We start from the raw sequence: 26,233 nt of genomic DNA, 5'->3' as shown, positions 1-26,233 counted from the left end.
GAGTAGCTAGGATTACACATATGAACCACTGGCTTCAAACTATAATAAGGTTTTCATGAAGGGGAGTTGGTGATATTCTTCAGTTACTATTTCATGTTGACCTCCTCTGAGGCCCCCAAAATGCAACCAGATGGGGCTCTGCCTTCAAGGAACCAGGATGAGTCAAAACCAGCCAAGTAACGCTGCATTAACAAACAGCCCAGCAGTATTTCTACTCACAACATGAGTTTAAGTTGAGTCAGTAGGAGCTTCTTTTCTTCCTGTGAAGGACACTCTGCTCTGACAAACTTCTAAGATCACTGGCAAAGGAAATCAACTTAAGCTTCACTCTGATGTAGTTTCTACATATGTTGTAATCATGTGATTGTACCTAACCTTTTTTTTTTTTTTTGGTTGATTGTGGGGCTTGATCTCTGGGCCTGAGCGCTGTCCCTCAGCTCTTCAGCTCAAGGCGAGCACTCTACCACTTGAGCTACAGTGCCACTTCCGGTTTTCTGGTGGTTTATTGGAGATAGGAGTCTCACGGTTTCTCCTGCGCGGGCTAGCTTTGAACCGTGATCCTCAGATCTCAGCCTCCTGAGTAGCTAGGATTACAGGCGTGTGCCACCAGAGCCCAGCTAGATTGTACCTAACCTTGAAATGAACAGAAATGTTTAAGTCTATCATGTTGCATGTGTCCCATGGTGTAGGAAGGCAGGCGTGTATGTCAGCAACTACTCACAAGTGTTTTAGTCCCATAGAAGATAAGTTCCTTTATCATTTTTTAAAATTTTTAACCTGGTAGTGCAGAGTGGGACTTGAACTCAGGGGCTGGACCCTGTCCCTTCGCTATTTTTACTCAAGGCTAGGATTTTACCACTTGAGCCACAGCTCGATTTCTGGTATTTTGGGTGGTTAATTGGTTAGCATTCTCACATATTTACCTGCTCAGGCTGGCTTGAACCATAATCCCCAGCTTCTAGCCTCCTGAGTAGCTAGTATTACAAATATCAGCCAACAGTGCCCAGCTGACACTTATAAGTCTTTTGTTTATTGGCCTAGGAAGGTGGCTCCATGATAGAGTGCTTGCTTCTCATGCATGAGAAGCATATCCATATCGTGGAGTTCCTTTCAATGTGTATACTATTTTAGATAAATATGAAGAGGCACTTAAACACCTTATCTTTTATGTAGGTAAGAGTTGTGTTTTTCTGGGAAGAAAGTCTTTAACTTACCTTATGTAATGGTATGTGTGAGTCGTCACCAAATGGTTTCTACATCTTTGTCATTCTCCTGAAATTTGCCTTGGGTTCAATGATCAGGCCATGTCAACAGACACATTTGGCATTTGTCAAAAATGACAAATCCAAGGGAGGTACTGGTGGCTCACAGCTATAATTCAGTCATGAGGTTTGAGATGAGAGGATTGCACTTCCAAGCCAGCCTGGGTAAGCAAATCTGAGTCTCTTATCATTAATTAACAAGGAAAAAGAGAAAAACAAAACATGGAAGGAGCCCGGCACCAGTGGCTCATGCCTGTAATTCTAACTACTCAGGAGGCTGAGATCAAAGGACCACGGTACAAAGCCAGCCAGGGCAGGAAAATCCATGAGACTCTAATCTCCAATAAATCAGGAGAAAACCAGAAGTGGCACTGTGGATCAAGCAGTGAAGTGCTCGCTTTGAGCTGAAGAGCACAGGGACAGTGCCCAAGCTGAGAGTTCAAGCCCCATGCCCAACCAAAAAAACAGAAAACTGAAAAAACAAAACAAAAATATCCACAAAGAGAGATGTGGCTCACGAAAAAGAGCACCAATTGTGAGCAAAAACCAGCCAATCAATAATATGAGCTGGGTTTAAGGATTTAGCTCAGGGAGGAGCATTTCCCTGGCAAGTACAAGGTCCTGAGTTCCATCCTGCCTACTCAGGATGAAGAGATCTCAGAATCTTGTTTCTAAAGCATCCCTTGCAGGAAAGTCTGTACGACATTTTTTTTTGGTTTTTTTTTGGGGGGGGGTCCGGTCGAGAGGCCTGAACTCTGGGTCTGGGCGCTGTCCCTCAGCTCTTCAGCTCAGGGCTAGCGCTCTACCACTTGAGCCACAGTGCCAATTCCGGCTTTTTTCCTTTTTTTTTGCTTATGTGGTGCTGAGGAATCAAACCCAGGGCCTCAGGCATGCAAGGCAAACGCTCTACCATTGAGCCACCTTCCCAGCCCACTCTACAACTCTTAACTCCGATGAATCATCAAAATGCCAGAAGTAGAGCTGTGGATCACGTGGTAGAGCACTGGCCAAGAGTGAAAACTAAAAGACAGAACACAGGCCCTGAGTTTAATACCAAAGATCTGAACACATACCTACACACACACAGACACACACACACACACACACACACACACACACACACACACACACACACAGAAATATTGATAATTTAGTCCAAATGCACATAAACATATTCAGGTACATGAGTAAGTTTCAAAGAGGCAGAAACAAATATGATCACAGTTTGGAATATAAAAAAATGCCACGTGCCATCGGTTCATAGCAGGGAAGGAAGGCATGTGTCATTTCACCCTCAGGGAACTCCTCTAGGGGATATTTTGGGCAATCTCTCCACCAGGATATGTCTGTACTACTGGAGAGTCAAAGGTGGCAAGTTCCTCAAGAACCAGAAATTCACATTTCACCCCATCCAAGGGACCTACATTTCCAAGACGACCTTTGCACTCACTCCCCAAGGAATCAACAATACCTAAAAAACAGATAGGATGGATAGCAGTGAATTGGGAGAAGGAGCGGGGAATCCTGGGGTCCCTGTGCAAATGGTTAAATGGGAAAGGGACTGACCTGAGTAGAGACACAAGGATAAGTAGGTGGAGGTGAGGCAGGAAAGCAGAGATGATGAGGGCACTAGTCCTACAGGAGGCATCACATCCTGGGACACAGGCATGTGCAGACAGGGTACTCCCCAGAAAGAGAATGCTGGATGAGGTCAGGGGACAGGAGAGGGCAACAGAAAGAACTGATTGTAAAGTATGAAAAGTAGAAATAAGGGTCCCATACTGGGGCACCAAGGGGCCTGGGTTCTATTCTGACTCTACTGAGTGGACAAATCCCTATGCTCACAACCTCAATTGACCCCACCTGGGAGAAAAGTAGGAAGAAGCACAGACTGCTCAGGTGCTGCCACTGAGGACACCTACCAGATGAGGAGGAAGGAGAAGGAGTCACAGGTTTGGAGTAAACCCACACCATGGTGGGAGACGGGTGCAACATTCTGTCTGCACCATACCTAGGCACTCAGCTGTCTGGCTCCCGGCCCCTCAGGGTTCCATCAGGCTGCAGCCTACAGTGCAGAGCCCACAGCCCCACATTGGGCAGGAAGACCAGAGCCACCAGAAATGGAGCCACCGCCTGCACAAAGCACTTCTCCTTCTGCTTCTTCAGAGCCAGTCAGCCCACAGTTCAAGCAGCCTTGCTCCAAGCCCTGGCATGTCCAAATGGTGGTAGCAGCAACAACTCAGCCAAAGGGAGTTGCCCAGGCCCAACCCCAATCCATCCCCCCTTCACGTCTCCTGTTCATAGGCTAGCAAACCAGATGCTACCACTTAGTCACCACAGCAGGGGGTAGTCGCTGCCACCAATCCCAAAGTTGGGCACTATGGAGTCCTCAGACACAATATTCCCCTTTCTACACTTGTTAGAGAATGACTCTATCTGTCGACCTTGGCCTTCTTCTGGAGAGTTCTAGTCTATCCAGGTGAGATCTGTGGGTCTGATATCAGATATCCCCCTCCTCAACCAAAATGGTGCATCCTGCTACTCCATAGCTCCCTCACCTTCCCACCCAAGTGTGGTGAGAAAGAGCTAGAAATGAGTTGTTGAGCTATAAATGGTACCTGCTTGGTGCTAGTGAGCATGTAAATTTTGGTAGTTGAAGTGTACCCCAGAGATCGATTCCTCCTCACAACCTCCTCTGAGGGTGTGAGCTATCCTGGGGGAGTCGAGCTTGTCAGGCTTTGCAGATACTGCTGGAGCCCTGGCATTGCTTTATGCTCAAGGCTAACACTTTATCATTTTGAGACACAGCTTTGCTTGTGGGGTTTTGTTGCTGGTGCTGCTGTTGCTGTTGTTGTTGTTGTTTGTAGATAATTGGAGATAAGAATCTCAGGGGCTTTCCTGCCCAAGCTGGCTTCCAATCTTGATCCTCAGTTATCAGCCTTCTGAAGAGCTTGGATAAAAGCTGTGAGCCATTGGTGCCTGGTTAATCTCTTTTGTTAAATTTGACAATTTTTGCTTTCTTCTGATTTCATAGTCTATCAAAATATGTGTGGAATACCTTTTTCTGCATACTGTCACTGTGATCTTTGATTCTTTACTGGGGGCTGTCCGCAGAAGTGCCGTCAACCCTTATGAACTCTATGAGGGGACTCTATGGCAGCTGAGTGTCCAGGGCAAAGTTGGCAGAGGAGGCAGTGGCACCCGCGGGGATTTGGCAGAGTAAGGGAGGACACAGAAGAAAATGAGCACTGCTTATATGGGCAGCCTGAGTGGGCAGCCCCGGGGGATGATGGTGTGGGTGCCCCTAGGCAGCTGAGGATGGCCTGGAGGCAGCAGTGCTTCTGCTGCAGCTCCGTGGCTTCCATCACTGCCATTGCCTCTGCAGAGCAGGTGCATTGGCTCTGCCTTGAGCCTGGGGTTATAGGGCAGCTGCTGGCCGGCCAGGACTTGCTTCCGGGCCTCTGGCTCATCCTGCGGCTGCCTGAAATTCATGTAGGCCTGGTGGAGGAGGTAGGGCATGAGCACAGTCACTGGCTGTCTCCCTGAGGCCCTTGACCTGGTGGAGAAACCAGTCCAGGGGTGCTCAGCTGCTGGAGCTCAGCTGGCAGTGTGGGACTCAGGCTGCTGATGAGCAGCATCTGGTGCTCACAGATGCTGAGCAGGGTCCATGGGCCAGTCCACAGGAGACGTCAGCAGGGGCGAGGCATGGGACAGTGGGCCAAGGCTCCTGGGTCCCTGAGGCTTCGCCGTCCCAGTCTCTGCTGCTGCTGGCGCCTGAGCCCAAGGAGCACCCACTGCTAGTTGGAGGTTCACAGCATGTTAGCTGCCCCTGCCGGCGCGGGGCTTCCCAATGACTCAAGCCTGAGATGGGTGCTGGGCACCAGAGGCCTCAGGTGCAGCCTGCCACCCTTTCAACTGCAGCAGCATTGTGTACCACAACAAGCTGTACTGACTTGGCTCCACTCTGCAGCTTCGGTGCTGGAAAGGATGTGCCCCACAGACCCTCATAGCAGCTGCATTGAAGCCCAGGAGGCAGTGTCCTTGGTGCCCCATCTTGGAAAAAGGACCCAGCGTGGTGGTGGCGGCTGGGCTGGAGTGGCCTTGCAAATGATTTAAGTACACTTTATTTGGGAGTTTACTGTCTTCTTAGTGTGTGTAAAGCATTAGTTTGGTTAGGTGACTAGTTGGACATGTCTACATTCTGACCAGGTTGGTCTAATTGAACATTTTTTATTAATTTACTTTATTAGTATTATAAAGAACATGTACAGAGGGATTACAATTAAATGAGTCAGGTAAAAAATACATTTCTGTTTGTACAGTGTCTTCTGTTCCCTCACTCTTTCCCAGCACCTTCCTTCCATTAATTAAACATTTAGGGAATTCCCTGAAGGAAATATAGACTAATGTAAAATAAAATCTTATGTCAGTAGAGACTTAACCCAATCACATTTATTTTTTTGTAGAATAGACAAATCTCTTTTCTGCAATGATGAAACAGCCATGAGGTATCCTTGGAGACTGGAGGGAAGTTGCTGAGCTACCTAACCTGGGCACTAAGGAGAAGATCAATTGGCCTAAAAGGATGCCTGAAAGAAGACAGAGCAGCAGCTACATGAGATGATCAAGCAGGTCCAAGCATTATAGAGGTGACATTAACTTACTTCTCTGCACACCATACTTAGTTTTATTTGCTGTATAAAAGAAAGGAAAGTTTAGAAAATTCATTATTGTGAATTTTCCAATGAAAAGGCAAGCCTTACGAACATTTATGTTTTGCTCATTAATAATACAGAATGAAAAAAGCTTCAATGTTGAGTATATAAATACTTTAAGTACTGTGAAGATACTCTTTGATGAGTCATGAAATTTAGTCCATGGAGCACAAATCTAACTTTTTTTTTGAATTTTAATTTTTTGTGAACATACTGTACAGAGGGGTTACAATTATATGGGCAAGATAATGAGTACATTTCTTATCAAGCATTACAGCCTCCTCCTTTGTTTACCCTTCACATCCCTTCCCAGCCTCCCTCCGCCCGCCCACCCATTCCCCCCCTGCCCCTCCACACCAAAGTTGTAAAGTTTGTTTTTGACATGACAACTTGTACTTCTCATAGTTGCATATGGTCAAACTGTATACTTAAACGACTCGTTTTTCCCCATCTCCTCCACAAATTATAATGACATCAAATACAGTGAAAGCAGAGGTTATACTGTGGGGGAGAGACATACAAACCTACAAAGAAATAATCTTATAAATGCAGTAGAAACAAATGCATTAAAGAAAAAACATTTAAATACATATCTAAGGGTTCGTTTTCCTAACATCACATGATCTGAACTTTTCTGCTTGAAATACATATACTAGATATTGCAAACTAGGGAAACCATGGGACCTATGATTTTTGGGCCTGGCTTACTTCACTTAATATAATTTTTTCCAAGCCTTTCCATTTCCTAACAAATGGGGAAATGTCAGTCTTTCTGATGGAAGCATAGATTTCCATTGTGTATATATACCACATTATCTTGATCCATTCATATACTAATGGGCATCTGGGTTGGTTCAATATCTTAGCTATGATAAATAATGCCGCAATAAACATAGTTGTGCTGGTAGCTTTAGTGTGGTCTTGTTTATAAACATTTGGGTAAAGGCCCAAAAGTGGGAATGGTGGGTCATAGGGGAGGTCTATGTGAAGTCTTTTGAGGAACCTCCATACTACTTTCCAAAGTGGTTGAACAAGTTTACACTCCCACAAACAATGAAGTAAGGATCCCTTCTGTCCACATCTTCTACAGCATCTGTTGTTGTTAGAATGCATGATTATAGCTATTCTAAATGGCGTGAGGTGGTATCTCAATGTTGTTTTGATTTGCATTTCTTTTATGGCTAGGAACGTTGAGCATTTCTTCATGTGTCTTTCTTCTTCAGAGAAGTTTCTCTTCAAGTCTTTAGCCCACTTATTTATTGGGCAGTTGTTTCTTTGAGGATTTGCTGTTGGGGGATTTAATTTTTTGAGTTCCACGTATATTTTAGATATGAGACCCTTGTCCATTGTATGCCTAGTAAAGATCTTAACCAAATCTGTGGGCTTTCTATTGATCTTGCTAGCTATGTCGTTTGCCATGCAGAAGCTCTGCAACTTCATGCAATCCCATTTTTCCAACTTTTCTTTGTTTGTTGTGTTTCCACGTCTCTATACAGAAAATTTCGGACTGAGCCAAGGAGACCTAGGGTTTCTCATATTCCATCATGTAATGTTTTCAGAGTATGTGCTTTGACTTCGAGGGCTTTGATCCATTTGGAGTTGATTCTGGTGCAGGGAGATATATAAGGATCTAGCTTTAGTTTTCTACATGTAGTTAACCAATTTTGCCAGCACCATTTACTGAAGAGGCTGTCTTTCCTCCATTCTATTGTTTTAGCTCCCTTATCAAAGATTAAATGGCGATAGGTCTGTGGGTTCATTTCTGCGTTTTCAATTCTATTCCATTGGTCCTGGGGTCTGTTCTTGTCGCTACCGCCTCGACCAGCAAGGAAGACGCGACACCGAACTCTTCTCTTTGCAGTTTATTCAGGACCTTTTAGTAATCTTCTGACCCCCAACCCCGGGGAGAATTCCCCACAGCCTTAAGTACCCGCTGGGTACTCAACCCTGATACGCCACGTGGGAACCACCAATAGCTTCAGGTGCGCAGAAGCAAGCCAGATTCTTTGCCTTAGCCATATAAGGAGTTGTTTACCACAGAGAGCACTCGCCATCGGGAAGGCGGAGGGCGGAAGCCGGCGCCATCTTCCAGGTGCGGCCTGTCGTAGCTCTCTACAGTTCCCCCTTTTTTGTTTAAAGAACACAGATGAGAACAGAGGTCTGATCCCTGTTGTGCAATGCAAGGACTGCATACAAGCCTTCTCCCAGAGGGTACCTTCTCTAGGGATGACTCAGCCTGTCCATTGATTCGTTTTTCACAAGGACGGGAAAAGGCAAATTGAACCCGTGTGCAATCAAACATGCTCTCCTCTAGGGCAAAACTCATGCCTCTCGACTGCAGTACTTTGGCTTTGCAATCTGTGTTCATTGTTTTAGGGTGGCAAGCCACGCTTCAGGGGACTGACCTGCTCCAATGACTGTAAAGGCTTGGATAATCATGGCTGCACTGTGACGCTGAGAACCTCTAATTTGGCAAATGCACCACAGGCATACCAAGGAGGCTAACACCAGAAAGCCTGTCTGGGCTCCTAAACCCGCCCATTCCTTAAGATGATTCATAGCAGCGGAGATCCATGAAGATAAGCCCTCGGCCAATCCGGCATCCATTCGGGTCGAGTTCACCATGACGATGGCAACCCTGAGCTGTTCCATCAGGATGTCGAACTCCCCAGTTCAATTACCTAAAAGATAACTAGACAACTGTTTAGACAAATTTGCAGCATTTTTTAAATAGGTTTTTTTCCTGGGCCTGAACTCTGGGCCTGGGCGCTGTCCCTCAGCTCTTCAGCTCAAGGCCAGCACTCTACAACTTGAGCCACAGCACCACTTCCGGCTTTTTTCTTTTTGCTTATGTGGTGCTGAAGAATCGAACCCAGGGCCTCATGCATGCAAGGCAAGTGCTCTACCACTGAGCCACCTTCCCAGCCCCGCTTCTTCTGGGTTAATTGCACCACAGCAGCAGCTAATCCAGCATTAATTAGTGGTCCACCCAGCTCTCTGCAAACTTTCATCCATGCTTCTAGTCCCCTATTCCTATATGGGGTTATGGCGGCTCTGCATTCCTTAGTGCACTGCTCATAAACAAGCTGTTTAATTAATGGCATGGCTGTGTCTGGGTCACCAAAAATTCTGCCAGCGGCCTCGACCATACGGACAACAAAGTCCGAAAATGGCTCCATAGAGCCCTGCAGGATTTTGGTGAGATTGCCACTCACCTCGCTTTTATTTGGTAAGGCCTTCCATGCCTTTATGCCAATTTTATTGATTTGTTCATAAACTTGAACCCGGTAGCCTATCTGCTGATTGGCGAATCTCCCCTGTCCAAGCAGCATATCTCTGTCCCAAGCTGGGTTGTCCCCTGCCTGATTGGCCACACCCTCTTCACTAGCAAATTCAATCAAAAAGGCCTTCCAATCTAAATACTGACCTGGGCTCAAACAAGCTCGTGCGAGCCCACTCCAATCACCGGGTGTTATGCAATGTCTGTTTAGGGCCTCCACCTGGGCTACAGTAAAGGAGGCTGTGATTCCGTATGTCCACACAGACTCAGCTAAAGTTTTTATAACCTTAAAATCTAAGGGTTCATGTTACTGCTGTCCCTGTGGACCCTGAAATATTGGACAGGCTAGATGTGACTCGGTTCTGACCGCTTTCCACACGCCTGGGCTGAAAGAACAGCTGGGGCTGCCACTTCCGGAGTCCTCCGCATAGAGTGGAGGGGCCGAAGGTGTGGGGCGGTGCACGGAGGGCGTGCATTCATCTTTATCTGGGTCCTCTCTCTCCTTCCCTTTCCTACTCTTTCTTATCTTTGTTTTTTCTATTTGTTCTATGAGTGATTGTAGTTCCTCTGAATCTGTAGACTCAGAGGTCTCTAGTTCGGAAAAATCGGGGTATAACCCCCCTCTACTCTCCTCCTTTTCTTTCTTTTTTTTTTTAATTTTATTTTATTTTATTTGAGAACATACTGTACAGAGGGGCTACAATTACATGGGCAGGATAATGCATGCATTTCTTACCAAGCATTGCAGCCTCCTCCTTTGTTTACCCTTCACCTCCCTTCCCAGCGTCCCCCCTCCCCCCACCCAATTATACCCCCCTCCCCCCCCACCACCGACATTGTAAAGCTGGTTTTGACATGACATTTTGTACTTCTCATTGTTGCAACAGGTCCACCTTTATCCTTAAACGACTTGTTTGTCCCCATCTTCTCCACATGTTATACTGACATCAAATATAGTGAAAGCGGGGGTTACACTGTGGGGGAGGGACATACAAAGCAACAAAGAAATAATCTTATAAATGCATTAGAAACACATGCATGAAAGAAACGAAAACATTAAAATACATATTTAAGGGTTCATTTTCCTAACATCACATTATCTCAGCTTTTCCGCTTGACTCATACCTATACTAGATATTGCAAATAAGGGAAACCATGGGCTCTCCTCCTTTTCGCTGTCTGCCCTTTCCGATCTTTCTTCCTGCAGCATTTCTAAGGCGGCCTGACCATTCTCTACCGCCTCACTGCAACACTGGTCCTTGAGACAGCCTCTTATCAGTTTCCATATTGGTCTCACTCCGCTCTTAAGCATTCCTTGTTCAAAGGCAAAATCTAGGTCCCTCCCTAGTTTCTCCGAAGAGGCCACCGTGAGGCTTCCGGAGACAGCGAACCACGGGGCAACGATGTCACATTCATTCAAAAATCTCTCTAAAGTACTCTTTTTTATTTTTAACTTTTTTGAGTGCAGTAGCTCATTGAGAGCCAAAAAAATTGGGTGCGAAGAAGAAGCGCCCATGTTTTAAACATTTCAAGCTGGTAAACAAACTTTTACTTTCACTTTTGGCTACTCTACTGACTAGCCCCGGGTTCTTGCTCTCTCTTTATCTACAGAGAAGAGCAAAAATCCCCCCGCTCTTCTCGCGGATTCCCCCTTTACCTGGGAACTGACCCCTGCTCTTGTCGTGGATTCCCCCTTTTACCTGGGAACTTACCGGTGCACCACCCTGACCACAGAGAGTTCTGAGTCCTCGTTGGGGTTATGGCTGAGTTCCCCGTACGGGCCACCACGTGTCGCTACCGCCTCCACCAGCAAGGAAGACGCGACACCGAACTCTTCTCTCTACAGTTTATTCAGGATCTTTGAGTAATCTTCTGACCCCCAACCCCGGGGAGAATTCCCCACAGCCTTAAGTACCCGCTGGGTAGCCAACCCTGATACGCCACGTGGGAACCACCAATAGGTTCAGGTGCGAGGAAGCAAGCCAGATTCTTTCCTTAGCCATATAAGGAGTTGTTTACCACAGAGAGCACTCGCCATCGGGAAGGCGGAGGGCAGAAGCCGGCACCATCTTCCAGGTGCGGCCTCTCGCAGCTCTCTACAGGTTCTTATGCCAATAACAAGTTTTTTTGATTACTATGGCTTTATAGTAGAGTTTGAAATTTAATATTGATATTCCTCCAGCAGTGTTCTTTCTGTTGAGGAGAGTTTTTGCTATTCGGGTCTTTTGTTGTTCCATATGAATTTTTGGATTGCCTCTTCCATTTCCTTGAAGAATGAGGTTGGAATTTTTATAGGTATTGCGTTGAATTTGTAGATAGCCTTGGGAACTATTGCCATTTTCATGATGTTAATCTTTACAATCCAGGAGCTTGGGAAGTTTTGCCATTTTCTAAGTTCTCTTTTGATTTCCCTTTTCATGAATTTAAAGTGTTCATCATAGAGGTCCTTCACTTCTTTGGTTAAGTTAATTCAAAGGTATTTTATTTTTTGAGGGGTATTTAAGATGGAGTTACTTTCCTAGTTTCGGCAACACTTTTCTCATTGTTGGCATACAGACAATTCATTGATTTTGGGGGGTGAATTTTATACTCTGCTACTTTGCCAAAGTTTTGAATCAGCTTGAATAATTGGGGAGTGGATTCTATGCGATTCTTTAAATAAAAGATCATGTAATCTGCAATGAGGGAGTGATTTATTTCTTCTTTCCCTATTTGGATCCCCTTTATGTCTGCATCTTGTCTTATTGCTGTAGCTAGGCATTCTAATACTAGATTGAAGTGAAGTGGAGAGAGTGGACATCCTTGTCTTGTTCCTGAGTTCAGAGGAAATGACTTATTTTTTCACCATTAAGTATAATGCTGGCTGTAGGTTTGTCAGATACAGCCATTACTGTATTGAGTAATGTTCCATGGATTCCTAATTTTTCCAAAACCTTCATCATAAAGGAGTTTTGGATCTTGTCGAATGCTTTTTCTGCATCTATTGAGATACCCATGTGGTTCTTATTCTTGCTGCTGTTGATGTGCTGAATAATATTAATTGATTTGCGTATATTGAACCAACTTTGCATCCCTGAAATGAATCCTGTTTGATCGTGGTGTATGATTTTTTGGATGAATTGTTGAAGTCGATTGGCCAAAATTTTGTTGAGAAGTTTTGCATCAATATTCATCAAAGAAATGGGTCTATAGTTCTCTTTCTTTGATGAGTCCCTGCCTGGTTTTGGGATGAGGAATATGATGGCTTCATAGAATGTGTTCGGTAGTGAGCTTTCTATTTCAATTTCATTGAAGAGTTGGAGGAGTATTGGTGTAAGCTCTGCTTTGAAGGCCTTGTAAAATTCCGCTGTAAAACCATCTGGTCCTGGACTTTTCTTAGCTGGGAGGTCTCTTAATGCTGTTTCTATTTCAGTGCTTGATATGGGCCTGTTAAGATGGTTTAACTCATCTTGGTTTAGTTTTGGCATGTCAATATTTGCTAGGAAAAGGTCCATTTCTGTCAAGTTCTCAAACTTATTAGCATAAAGTTTTGAGATGTATTCCCTCATAATGTTCTGAGTCTTGGTTGTTTCCCTGGTGATATTTCCAATCTCATCTCTGAGTGTGTTCTCTTCTTTTACTGATAAGATTTGCTAAGGGTCTGTCAATTTTGTTGAGTTTTTCGAAGAACCAACTCTTTTTTTTGTTGATTCTTTCTCTAGTTTTTTTGGATTCTAATGCATTTATTTGTGATTTAATTTTAATTATTTCTTTCCATCTACTGGATTGTGGTTTATGTTGCTGCTCTTTTTCAAGGAGGTTCAGATGTCTCATTAAATTTTTGGATTCATATCTCTCCAATTTGTTGATGTAGGAGCTCAGAGCTATAAACTTGCCTCTGAGTACTGCCTTTGCTGTGTCCCAGAGGAGCTGGTAATTTGTGTGTTCACTTTTGTTGAATAGCATGGACATTTGAATTTCCTTTCTAATCTCTTCCATGACCCACTCATGATTCAGCATTGTGTTGTCCAGCCTCCATATGATACCGGACTTTCTTTGTTGGCTTTTGGTTTTGAGTTCTAATTTTATTCCCTTGTGGTCAGAAAGAATGCAAGGTATAACTTCAATGTTTCTGAATTTAGACAAGTTTGCTTTGTGGCCTAAAATGTGGTCTATTTTAGAAAATGTTCCATGTGCTGCTGAGAAAAACGTGTATTCTGATTCTGCTGGGTGAAATATTCGGTAGATGTCTGTTAAGTCTAGTTCATCTCTGCAGCTGTTTTGATCTGCGGTCTCTCTGTTGAGTTTTTGCCGAGTTGATCTATCTAGTGGGGTGAATGGTGTGTTAAAATCCCCAACAATTAATATCTTTGGATCTATATGGGATTTGAGGGAAAGTAGTGTTTCTTTGATAAATTTGGGTGCTCCATTGTTTGGCGAATAGATATTTAGAATTGTAATATCCTCCTGAAGGAGAGATCCTTTAATTAGTATGTAGCGACCTTCTTTATCTCTTCTCACGAGTTTTAATTTGAAGTCTATTTTATCTGATTAGCATTGCAACTCCTGTCTGTTTATGAGAGCCGTTTGCTTGGTAGATTTTGTTCCAGCTTTTAACATTGAAAATGTGTTTGTTTTTACGGGCAAGATGTGACTCCTGCAGGCAGCAGATAGAAGGGTCTTGTTTTTTATCCAACTAGACATTCTATGTCGCTTAATTGGAGAGTTCAGTCCGTTAACGTTAAGAGATAGGACTGAGAGGTATGTGGGAGTTCCTGCCATGTTATCCACCTTCTTGGGGGCTGCAAAAACTGGGTTCTTCCTATGGTTATTGGCTTCTCAGTTTGGGTGCGGTTTCTTGGCCTTTATTGTGGTTTTGTTGGTTTTCTATGTGTAGGACTTCTTTAAGAATCTTTTGTAGGGCTGGTTTGGTGGAGATGTATTGTTTCAATTTTTCTGTAGTATGGAAGGTTTTTATTTGGCCTTCAGTTATGAAGGAGAGTTTAGCTGGTTACAGTATTCTTGGTTGATAGTTGTTTGTTTTTAGGGCATGGCATACGTCATTCCAGGCTCTTCTTGCTTTGATTGTCTCTGCTGAGAATTCTGAGGTGATTCTAATTGGTTTCCCTTTGTAGGTGATTAACCTTTTCTCCCTGACAGATTTACGGATCTTTTCCTCGGTCTGAGTTGATCCTGTGTGGATTATAATGTGACGGTGGGATGTCCTATTGTGGTCTGGTCTATTTGGGGTTCTAAATGCTTCTTGTATCTGAATAGGCCTGTCTTTTTGTATGTTTGGGAAGTTCTCTGCTAGGATCCTGTTAAAGAAATTCCCTAGACCATTAACTTCTGTTTCTACGTGCTCCTCTACACCCATTATCCTTATATTAGGCTTTCTGATGGTGTCTTCCAAGTGTTGGATAGATCTATCATATTTCTTGGACTTGTCTTGGATGGTTGCATGTTCTTTCTCTATAATATCTAGGCTATCTTCAATCCCCGAGATTTGATCTTCTGCATGGTCTAACCTGCTGTCAAGACTTTCTACTTTGTTTTTTATTTCTTTTCCTTCTAGTTGGTCAGCTTTTATCGCTTCAAATTCTTTGTTGAAGTTTGTTTTAGATCTTGTATGAACTTCTTTACTTCCTTAATTTGGTGTTCAGTATTTGTTCTCAAATCACTTAGTTGATTGGTTATGGTTTCCTTGGAATCCCATTCCTTCTGTTGGGTTCCATTCAGCATTCACTTTGTGGTCTCCCTAATTTCCTTCAGCTCTTTCTTAATGGATCCCATGAATGCCTTTAGTGATTTTTGTGTATTCTCATCCTGGTCTCTCAACTCCTGTTTTACTCTTTGGTTAGCTTCCTCCCGTTCATGCCATTCTTGTAGTTCTTTTGAGTGTTCTCAGCCTGTTCATGCCATTCCTGCCTTTCTCTTTAAGTATTCTCAAGCTGCTCATGCAAATCCTGTATCAGTTTTTGAGTAGCTTCCTCACTCTCATGATATTCCTGTATAAACCTTTGGATTGCCTCCTCTCTCTCCCTCTCACACTCATAGAGTCCTTTGTAGGTTTTCAATCTTTTTCTGCATTGACCTATTGTTTGCCTCCTCTCTCTCCCTATCACACTCATACAGAGCCTTTTTTAGGTTTTCAATCTTTTCTTGCATTGACCTTTTGTTTGCCTCCTCTCTCTCCCTATCATGCTCATACAGAGTTCTTTGTATGTTCTCAATCTTTTCATTTATCATGTTTGCCAGCAGTTTTTGTAGAGCTATTTGGGAACTCTCCTCTGGATTATTCATTATCTGTTCTGTCCCCTGATTATCATGAGTGGGTGTGGAAATACCCGAACTTGCCATTTTTCTTGTGGTTTTCCGGCTTACTCTGCCCATTTGGGATGAAAGTAACACCAGTTTTGTGCTAGAACAGTAACTTACTGCAAGCATCAACCAAAGTCTGAATTTGCACAGTCAATAGTCTGCAGATACAATCTAGTTCAACAGATACCTCTATTCAACATCAAACAACTATATATTAATGGGCTATGAACCGCAAAGAAGAATTTGGTAAACCAGAAATTATTAGGTCTAGGGAGAGATGTTGTTACAAAATATGAATAGAGTGATGTGGGAAGCTATAGGGAGAGTTACCTTAACTAAGTCCTAGTCTCAAAGCTGGAAATTGATTGGATAGGATGAAAGTAGAGAGAGAGAAAACAAGAAGAAAGAGAAAGAATAAAAAAGACCAGAAAAAATAGAAAAATAAAAATGAATAATATGCAGAATCGAGAACAAATTATTCAAAGAATGTGAATATAATGAGAGCAGGGGAGGGATATAAAGGAGATGTGATATCTTAAAAAATACTTAAAATATTATATAGGTATAAAGAGGTAGTACTGCTTTTAAGGAATTTAAGTCTCAGAAGTTTTGAATTGAGTAATAAATTTGTGGATTAAGTGTGTACACAATGAGGGATAGATAGCTTCTAATAATCAATTACGGGTTTATCTGAGGATGTGCAGAACAACAATTAAGTCCCATAAAGAAGAACAAAAGAGAGGAAAAGGTGAGAAGGATGAGGACGAAAGAAAAAAAAGATCAGAAGTTCAATGAAGCTAAGCAAAAAACAAAAAGAATTAAAAAAAAAAAAAGAAAGAAAAACACACATACGCATGTATCCCAAAAATAAAGATTATAAGGGGGAAAAATTACTAGAAAAAAATTTTTTTCATAAAGAGTTAAAAATTAAAAATTAAAAAGTTTTAGAAAAGAAAAAAAATTTTGTAAAGTATTTAAAAAAAAGAAGAGGAAAAGAAAAGTTATTTGATTTTTTTGGAAGGGTTGGGAAAAATCCTGTATCTCCCTTGTGTCTGTAATCAGCCTCTGGTTGGAATCTCTGGTCTGCTTGTGGTCCTGTGGCTTGGTTGGTTTCTTAAGTCAGTTTATTTGGACAGGCAGAAAAATGCTCTGCTTTACCCAGGATTTTGCGATCCTCCTCCCAGGTTAGTTAAATGGTAGGGAGATCTGCTTTGATTATCACAAAAGAGGAAGATGGCTTTTTCCTCAAATTTGGAGATGCTCTGATGAGGCTAGGTTCTGGGTTGAGTTGAGGCCTTTCAGCAAACAGTAGCTTTTCCTGGGGGCTAGTTTGTGAGAAACTCACAGAGCCCAGCCTGGAGCCACTCTCGGGGTTTCTTTTTACTGATGTCGAGGCTGCTAAAGGGAGGGGCAGCCTCTGGCTCTTATTACCCAGTGAAGAAAGCCACTACTAGGGCTGGTGCCTGAACTGAGTGACTTTTCCCTGGGTGGAGCTGAGTCTGGCAGGTCACACCGCCATTAAGTTCTTGTGACCTGCTAAATGACGCTAGTTTTATTCCAAGGCCTGAGTTGGAGCTAGCAGCTCTGCTGAGCTTTATCAGTATCCAAGATGAGGGGGGGGGGGGTTGCCTTCCCTCTTCTGCTCCCTGAGAAGGAGTGAGGATGTTAGGCTTCTACTCAAGCCGAGTCTTGGTTCCTGGGTTGTCTCTGGTCTGCGAACTGCAGCATGAAGATGTCTGCTCCTTGTCGGTTCTTGCTGGTGTTGAGTAAAATCCGCTCGCCTGCCGCATCTGGCTCTTTCGTCCCAGCCTCTTTCTGTTTCATGTATGGAGGTACTGCCACTGCCGCCGCTGCCGCCACTGCTACCGCAGTGGCAGCTGCTTTCAAGAGCTCCGATCTGTCTCCTTGCCTGGATTTTCCCTCTCTGGCCTAACTCTCTGTCCTCTGATGGCACACTTGGTATGATTCTCTGGCTTAGGACTGTTCACTGGAACTCTAAAACTGTTTTCTATGTGAGAGCTTCTTTTGCCTCCAGCTTCTCCTCCACCATCTTTCCGTCACTCCCAAATCTAACTTTATATGTTTTACAGTCCTGGGATATAATACATGAAGTGATGCTGAAATTTTCTGCTATCATTAGAAAAGATACCTTTCCACACAGTGAAATCCTACATGATTTAACACTAATTAAGAAGTAAAATGTTTTATTCTGTGTCATTAGTAGAAAAATGATTGTTTTTTTGGCTCAAAATGGCAAATTTTCCTCAATGATTATGAACTATTTTGAACCTAATAAAGCGGTTTTGAATTTGAGTTCTTTTTTTTTCCTGCCAGTTCTTCTGGGACATGAACTAAGTGACTGGGTGCTGCCCTGTAGCTTTGGACCTTTTGGCTAGCATTCTACGGCTTGAGTCACAGCTACGGTTTCTTTTTTTTTGCCAGTTGCTTTTTACTGGTTGAGATAAGAGACTCATGGAGTTTTTTGCACCATCTGGCGTCAAACCATAATCCTCCAATGTCAGCCTCCTGAGTGGCGTGGATTACAAGTGTGAACCATAAGTGTGTAACTTATGTTATGCTTTTTCATGGTAAATTTTCTCAAATGAGCCCAGAAAATGTATCAATTTGTGATTCTATGAATGAGTGAATTCATTTATTTCTTCTGTGAAGTAAGTCACAAATTAAATAAGATTAAAGAATTTTTATTTTCAGACCTGAGAACAAATTCAGGGCCTGGCAGTTGTCAGGCAAGTGCTCTTCCATTTAGCAAAATCCCCAATACCAAAATTAAGATTCCTAACATTCAATAACACAAGATTCAGAGACTCAGTGGAAACTAGTTTGTTGACCACTGAATAGAATGAAAACAAATCACAAGATGAAAGGTCATGAAGGCTGGGAAAATGTAGGCTCCGATAAATAGCTCTGCACCTCTTCTCCCTGCTTCCTGTATTCACCTATTTTTAACCAGTCTTGGGGATTGAACTCAGGGTCTGGTCATTTTCCTGAGCTTCGTTTACTTAAGGCTAGCACTCTTCCACTTGAGCCACAATGTACTTCTAGCTTTTTCTGTTTATATCTTACTGAGGAATCAAACTCAGGGCTTCATGGCTGCTAGGCAAGCAATCTCCCACCAAGCCACGTTCTCAGACCTCACTTTTTGTTCTTGAGACAAGATATTCAACTACAACACAGGCTGGCCTATGTCCATGTTTTTAGTATTAATTGACTTAGGAGAATATGCAGGGTACAACTTGCCTGTATCAATGTCTGCCACCTAATTGTTTCTTGGTGTAGGCCTTTAAGTTGGGTAGTGTATGATTTCACTTCTTCAGTGTCACAGTGGGTAGAATACTAATAGAGATAGAAATATATTTTCTAAAAAAAGTCCTTAGTGATGTTTGAGGTCTAAAAATGTCATAGCATTAATTAAATCTTAACAAATGTAATTGACATTACAAAGGTAATATATGGAGGATTTATGGTTACTTTTGACTGATTGATTTAGAATGATCCCTTACCTATGGAGGAAGTCACATTCCAGAGACCCTTGACATAGATGATAATCCTAGAAATAGCAATAAGTGAAGTCTAATTATCACAAGAAACTGCATTTATTTTTTGTGCTGGTCCTAGGGCATTAATCAAGGCCTAAGTACTGTCCCAGATTTGTTTTTAATTTTAACTAAGACTATTGCCTGATGAGTTTAGCACATAAGAACAAATATACTCATGAGGGTGAGATATAAAGACCTCTGATTGAGCCCTGCTTGGCCTAGAAAATGAATGGGACACTTCTCTCCCGAAAAGAGATGGAAGTGGTTCTGTACTTCAAGGGGTAGATCAACAGCCTTGAGAGAAGAAGCAAAAGCATCTTGCCAATTCACAGTGTTCAAGTCTAAGTATTGTTATATGTACACCAGAGTGTGTGTATAACACACATACACACACACACAGACACACACAGACACAGACACAGACACAGACACACACACACACACACACACACACACACACACACACACACACACACACACAAAGAAAAAAAGAAAAGGAAAAAAACCCTAATAAGGTAATTAAGACACCTAATGTGATAAAGAGGAGAGAGCTTGAGGATTAATTTTTGTATTATTAGATTATTAAGCCACAATCTACAGGTGATTTAAAGTATACAGATATAGCTGGGACACCAGAGTTTCATTCTTGTTAATGTGTGTTTGTATGCATGTGTGAGCTCATATACCCCATACCAGTGCTTGAATTCAAGCCCTTATTCACTTCATTAGCTTTTACTCTCAAGGATGATGCTTCCCCACTAAAGCTACATCTCCAATCTGGCATGCCTGTAACTCTAGCTACTTAGGAGTCTGAGACATGGGAGATTGTAGTTTGAAGCTCCATAAAGTAGAAAAGTCTGTAAGATTCTATCTCCAATTAATCAGAAAAAATAATGAGTCCAGAGGCCTGTCTCAGTAATTTTTCTGAGGTAACCTTTAGTCAGTCCTTCCTTACATTTCTCAGTGCTTATGTAACATACGGAGTCATATAGCTACAAAATATACTCAACCTTTAGACACATATGAGCATACATATATTTTCATAATATGTACATCAAGAGAAAATATACATGTTTTTGTTTCTATGATCAGTCCACACATCTCCTAGAAGGTGGTGAGTTCATCTTGCACCCATTGCTGTGCATATGGTATTACTCTAGAAAGACGAAATAGTAGAAAGAGGCAGCATATGTACCACATAAGTATCAGAATATCTTTCTTGTTGTAGGACTCTAGGTATGTACACATGCACTGTGTACATATATTAAACTCATTTACTTGCACTGTTTGACAAGTGTTAGACAGCTGGCCCTGTTTTTAGCAGTTACTTTGAACGAATATAATGGGTTCCCTAAGTTGTGTTAGAATGCAGTGCTAGACTCTGAAAACATTAAGGATGGAATAGGAGAAACCCTAGGTCACCTTGGCATAAGCTGAAATTTTCTTTTCTTTTTTTTTCACTTTGACAGATTTATTCATTTTAAATTTGTTTTAAAAGCATTCACGTTAATTAGTTCCATAGGGTATTTGGGGGTTTTGGGTTTACTTTTCAGATTGATTTTTGGTGCTATACAGACTGACATTTTGTTTGGTGCAGCATATGCACTGAAAGATCTGCTCACCAGATTTGCCATTTCACTTGCTGAAATGATGAGAAGGGACAATAGAAACCTAGAGTTACATCTCTTCACAGAGACCGACTCTTTTGACTGTTTGAAAAAAAAGGCTTATCTCTGTAGCTAGTTTGAAATAAAACTCAATTTTTTGAAAAGGAGTTTTAGTTCCCTATTTCTAAGGAATATAACTATTTTCATTAGCTGGGATGTTTGCCAAATTTTAAAAACAACTTCTAAAGCGTTTGTAGTAAGCAGCTAAAAACAAAACAAAAAAGTTAGTTGCTTCCCAGAGTTTGTATAATGCCATTATCTAACTGGAACAAAGACTATTTCCTTTAATAAGCTAGTATTAATGAATGAATCTCCATGCTCTGCAGATTTCTATTGTCCCTAGTCACAGGAATGAGGATCAGTGAAATGCTACAATTAATCCACATCCTTCTGCAATCTTCCTACAGTGGAAGAGAGGCGAGGAAACACCCCTGCAGGAAAAATAAACCTCAGAGATTGGTTTAAGACCAAAAAACACACCACTAGGACATTCACCACTTAATCTTACACAGGCAGGCCAAAATTTTAATATAAATTACTTTTGCCAACACATAGCTTATGCATTCTTTGTTCCTTTCTTTGGAGGATTCTCAAATTGATATCTAAAGACTTACATATGATATATAACTGTTATATGGTCTTATGACTAAGAAAATTTCTCTGGTAACCAAAGCTGATGCCATATATGGTAGTGTTCTTGGCATATACTCTATACGCCTCAGACCACTTCTACATTCTTTCTATTCAGCTAATTATAGCTTAGTAGCCACTGGTAAAGGATTGTGAAGACCCTGTCATTTCTACAGAATAGAAAGGCAAGGCTAGTTACTGCAATTCAGCCAAATAAAAAGAAAAGATAAAAGATTAATAAACCACTCCCTTGAAAAGGAGAGGTACTGCACCTTTGCAAAATTGAACGGGCTCACTGCAGCTGAGCAACAGAATCACCACTGAAGCAAGAAAATAAGTTGGTCTATACAGGAATTGTACATGATTTGAAAATGCAAAAGTTATAGCGATCAACTAATAGCTGCAACCTTAATTTCCATTGCTGCCTCAGAGTTGAAACTTAAACAGTTTCTGCAAGCCTAATGCTAGCTTCTCATCTCCTTTACTAAAACTAGGAATTTGTTCTCCGCAGCAAGGAAACAAAACACTCAAAACACATAGGTAAATACAGCAAGACATTATTGAAAACAGCTGCCTTGTGGTACAAAATGCAGTACAAGTATACGGATGTCATTAAAACATCAAAAATACTATTGCTCCCATACAATTTAGTAAACATTCTTGGCAAAGGAGAAAATTTGAAAAGAAAAGCTATAAAAATGTTTAAAAATTCTACTGTGAATGATGTGAGTAGAGAAATAGTCTGAAAAGGGCACCAATGTTTGTGACTCTTCTATTTCTTTGAACCTAAGATCAACATTATTCTGAGTCATAGTCTAGTTTTTTTTAAAAAGGCCTAATTTTATATACATAAGTATCTCCCTCCCTCTCAGCCACAAATACATGAAAATGACCGTTTTGTATATTACTTATTTCCCAATAAATAGAAAACGATTGTATAGATTGAATACCAAAATAAGATAATAAAAAGGATATGCAATAAATTAAAAAGGCAGCTCAAATAAAGGGCAGGCATGCAGTTAAAAAATACTAAGATTGTGGAGATGGGGTTACTTGCCTCCTGGTTGAGAAGGTGTCACACAAAGAATACCTGAAAACTTTGGAAAGAACCTTAGCTCCCATTCAATTCAAAGTTTCCTAGGCCTGTGACATTTCTAGAAATACCTTTTGATGGGGTGGGATTAACTTGATTAATAAAAATCATTTCTACTGAAAATCCACTTAAAATATAGAAGAGGTGATCCATGAAAACCCCAACTTTTATTCTTGAAAGACAGCTGGATAAACTGGCCAATCCCAGTATGTTGCAATTTCAAGATGGTATAAAAATGCTTCCAGGATATAGTCAGCATATTCACGTTCACATCAATTCCATTCACAGATGGATTTCAGCTTCCACCGGGTGCACTGCTTTAATCATTCATCCATCATTTGCCAACTTTGATTGTGAGGTACTAATAAGATGGATCAATTTCTTAAAAATTTGTTTTAAAGAATAAATGATGCTGTAATTCTGAACCTGATGATCTTTACTATTTGAACAAATCCACAGATTAAACTGAAGGTGAATTAAGACTTCAGTTTTAGTTATTTCCAACTTCTCTGTGAGGATGCATATTCCATTGAAGCTCAGGCTTGTAGCCATACTTTCCCTTTTGCAGAAAATCATCGTTTTACAGTTAAAAATGCAGCCAATCAGTGGCTGTAACAGACAAATTAGCCATAATTCACTTGCTCATATGCTAGAGCCATGGGATCTGGCTCTCATTCACACCAATGCCACTTCTTGGTAATGACCTCCACCTTTAGAGATCAAGGGAAGAACTTTAGTGAGCAGCAACCCATCCACTCAACGAGTTTGCCTTGTGCTTTATGCCTGACGTATTGTGCCTACCTCAGCAACCCCCAATGTAAAACTGCTTTTATTTTTTGAAAAAAAATTCCTTTTGCCCAACTTTTAAACTATTTTAGTAATGAATTCTCTAGTTCAAGCATTGGCTTTTGAATTTTTGCATCCCGGAAAACAATTCTGCAAAGAAAAGACATGGGGCCAGGTTCCATGCAAAATCATTTAAAAAAATCCAATTTGTTTTGATTCACTGATGGCTTCTTGAATTCTTTTTTGCCTTGTCCATGATTGTGTAAAGTTGCATTCCTTTTCATAAACCTGGACTCTCAGTACTGGGTAACTGCAAAGGTCTCTCTGTCTCAAGAATTTCCGTGAAGATCTCGATCCAAAAGGCTGATTAGAATAAAGGTGAAGGATAGACACTGCAACGGCGGCTCGGCCTGGAGAGATACTTTAGATTTACCCAGGTACAACACAAATTCAACTGTTATACACAGATGGATCTGGGTAAGTCAGATGTGTTTAGGGGCCCAGACTGAAATCTATCCCCTTCAGGATTATCTAGATGAGCTTAGGAACCTCGGGTGGGAAATAGAAGCTGAGACACTTGCAGGTGAGGAGATGCTGTTGTCCTCTGCAGGTTGCTGTCAATTTCTGGAACTTTACTGCTTTACTCACTGTTCAAGACTGTTGTCTTATGGTTATTTCTCTTAACTATATTATTTTTTTTTAATTTTGTTGTTTTTTTTTTTTCTCCCTTGGTGGCCTCCCGGGCTCCCTCTCCACTAGCTCACAGGGGAATGAGCAAGAATGGGAACTAGCCAGGGGGATGGGGGGTGGGGGGCGCGGGTAACAAGGTGGGGGAGGCCAGGGGGGAAAGCTGCCATTTCAATCCTCATCCACCTCCTCGCCTTAGGACTCCTCACCACCCCCCCCCAGCATGACACTTGTAAAGCTTATCCCTCTGCCGCTCCTAGATTTCTTTCATCTCATCCGCATACCGGCAGAAGGCGCCACCAAACTTGTCCCAGGCCTTGAAGGGCATGGTGATGGCATTGCGGTAGGACGGCTTCACCTCACTCACACAGTAGAAAAACTCCGTACTTGTTGCAGCCCACATCGAAGAAGAAATGTTTGGAGTCCACCGTAATAGAGGTGCCCTCCGGGAGTTCCCCGTACAGCCCCCCCCCCCCCCCCCCCCCCCCCCCCCCCGCCACCGGCACCGACTCTTGGGCCTCCGGCCAGCTCGTGGTCTTCGCCTCCGTAGTCATCGAGGAGCTTGGCGAGCGTGTCGGAATTCGATGAGACCTTGCGCAGGCAGCACGATGGTCTGGCCGCTCTGGAGGCCGCCAGGCCCTGGGCCTGCGCCAAAGCCGCCGCCGCGGTTGATGGTCTGGCGGATGTGCAGGAAGGGGCCGCGCTGGTTCTCCTTGAGATCCAGGTAGTACTTGCAGTTCTCACGCACCAGGAACTCGCTCTTGAGGTGCGCCGGCCTGCCGCCCTCCTCAGCGCCCGCTGCCAGCTGCTCGGGGCTGCTGGGGCCCAGCTGCGCGTAGTGATCGATGAAGTCGCCCAGCGAGTCACGGAAATTGGCCGCCACCACAATCGACAGCGTGAGGCGGCTCTTGGAGACACCCGTGCCCACCTCTGCGATCTTCAGGAAACCGCCCTTGGCGTTCTGCTTCACATCCAGGTAGAAGCGCTTGTTCTGGATGTCCATCCGCTTCGAGGCCAGCTCCTGCTTCTCCTGCTGGCCGCCACCGCTGCCGCCACCGCTGCCGCCACCGCCACCGCTGCCGCCACCACCGCCGCCGTGCTAGCTGCCGCTGTTGCTGTCCACCATCTTCTTGGCTACTGCCTTGCCGCTGCCCACTGTGCTCGCGCCCCCGCCCTCCGCCCTGCGGCTCGCGCTCCCTGGCCCCCCAGCCTTGCCTGCCGGCTTCTCACGCGCTCCCACTGCTCATTGCCCAAGGAGAATTCTTGTGTGCTGGGCCAGTGGCTGTTACTGAGCTGGGGTACTGTACCCAAGTGGGCTTCCAGGTGCTCGCCAATGGTGACAAGGAGACTGTGGCCTGTCATCATAGGGCACCACCACCATTGGGTGACCACCTTCCAGGCTGCCTTTGCTGACCGTGATGACCGAAAGGCTGCCATACTTGCTGCCAGTGGTGAATAAGCCCATTTTATAGAGAGGAATTACTATTCTTAAGTGCGAAGACTGGCATTGGTTGAAGGTCACACGGCTGGAATGTATGGATTTGTACTCTGCTCATGCGACTTTAAATTGAGTCTCAGAATTGAGCACCATCCACTGCAGGGCTGGTTGGAGCAACAGCTGGTCGGGTTCCTCCCTCAGGATCTCTGACTCAGTGTGTGTCTGTAAAACCCACTCTTACCTTTCACCTTCTACCTTGGGTAGCCTACATCAGGGTCTTTGGTTGTGTGCCAGGCTGTGCCTGCTGCCTGCTGCCTGCTTGCAGGTTGGCCTGCTCTGCAGCCAGCAAAAGCTGAAAGTGTTTCATGTACCATGCACACCAGAGACTCTAATGCATCTATGCCAACATCCTGAGGGCCACTGCCCAGCAGAGAGCACAGCTGAGCCTCAGAGACCTAGAAAACCTCTCTTGGAATGCTGGCTCTGTTCCCTCTTCCTTTTTGTCACACTGTCAAAAAACCTATATGTGCTAGACCAAGGAGTGGGTGGCTAGGCCAGTCCCTAATGGGACTTTGTTGCTGTACATGAGCACTTCTACCTGCCACATCCTGGGCTTGCAACCCACTGGTATAAGTGCTAGATAATCAGGCCACCACTTCACACTTCAGGATAAAAGAAGCTCACCTGAGGTCTTGGTGCAAAGTCTACATGTTCAGGGCTTGTGTTACTAGCCACGTCCTCACTAGGGGATCAATAGTGTACTCTCTGGGGCTTCTTCCTCTCTGGGAATGACCAGGCCTTGCTTTATTCACAGGAGT

At 43.2% G+C, this 26,233-nt stretch overlaps 1 pseudogene; it reads right to left on the bottom strand.

Moving 5' to 3' along the window:
- Nucleotides 1-4,514: 4,514 nt before the first annotated feature.
- On the bottom strand, nt 4,515-25,103 carry LOC138838566 (transcriptional regulator protein Pur-beta-like; annotated as a pseudogene).
- Nucleotides 25,104-26,233: the final 1,130 nt, after the last annotated feature.

The sequence above is a fragment of the Dipodomys merriami genome, unplaced genomic scaffold (genome assembly GCF_024711535.1).
Source record: "Dipodomys merriami isolate MVZ:Mamm:240054 unplaced genomic scaffold, mDipMer1.0.p SCAF_283, whole genome shotgun sequence".
In the NCBI taxonomy this organism is placed as follows: Eukaryota; Metazoa; Chordata; class Mammalia; order Rodentia; family Heteromyidae; genus Dipodomys; species Dipodomys merriami.
This window is presented reverse-complemented; position numbering and strand designations above follow the sequence as displayed.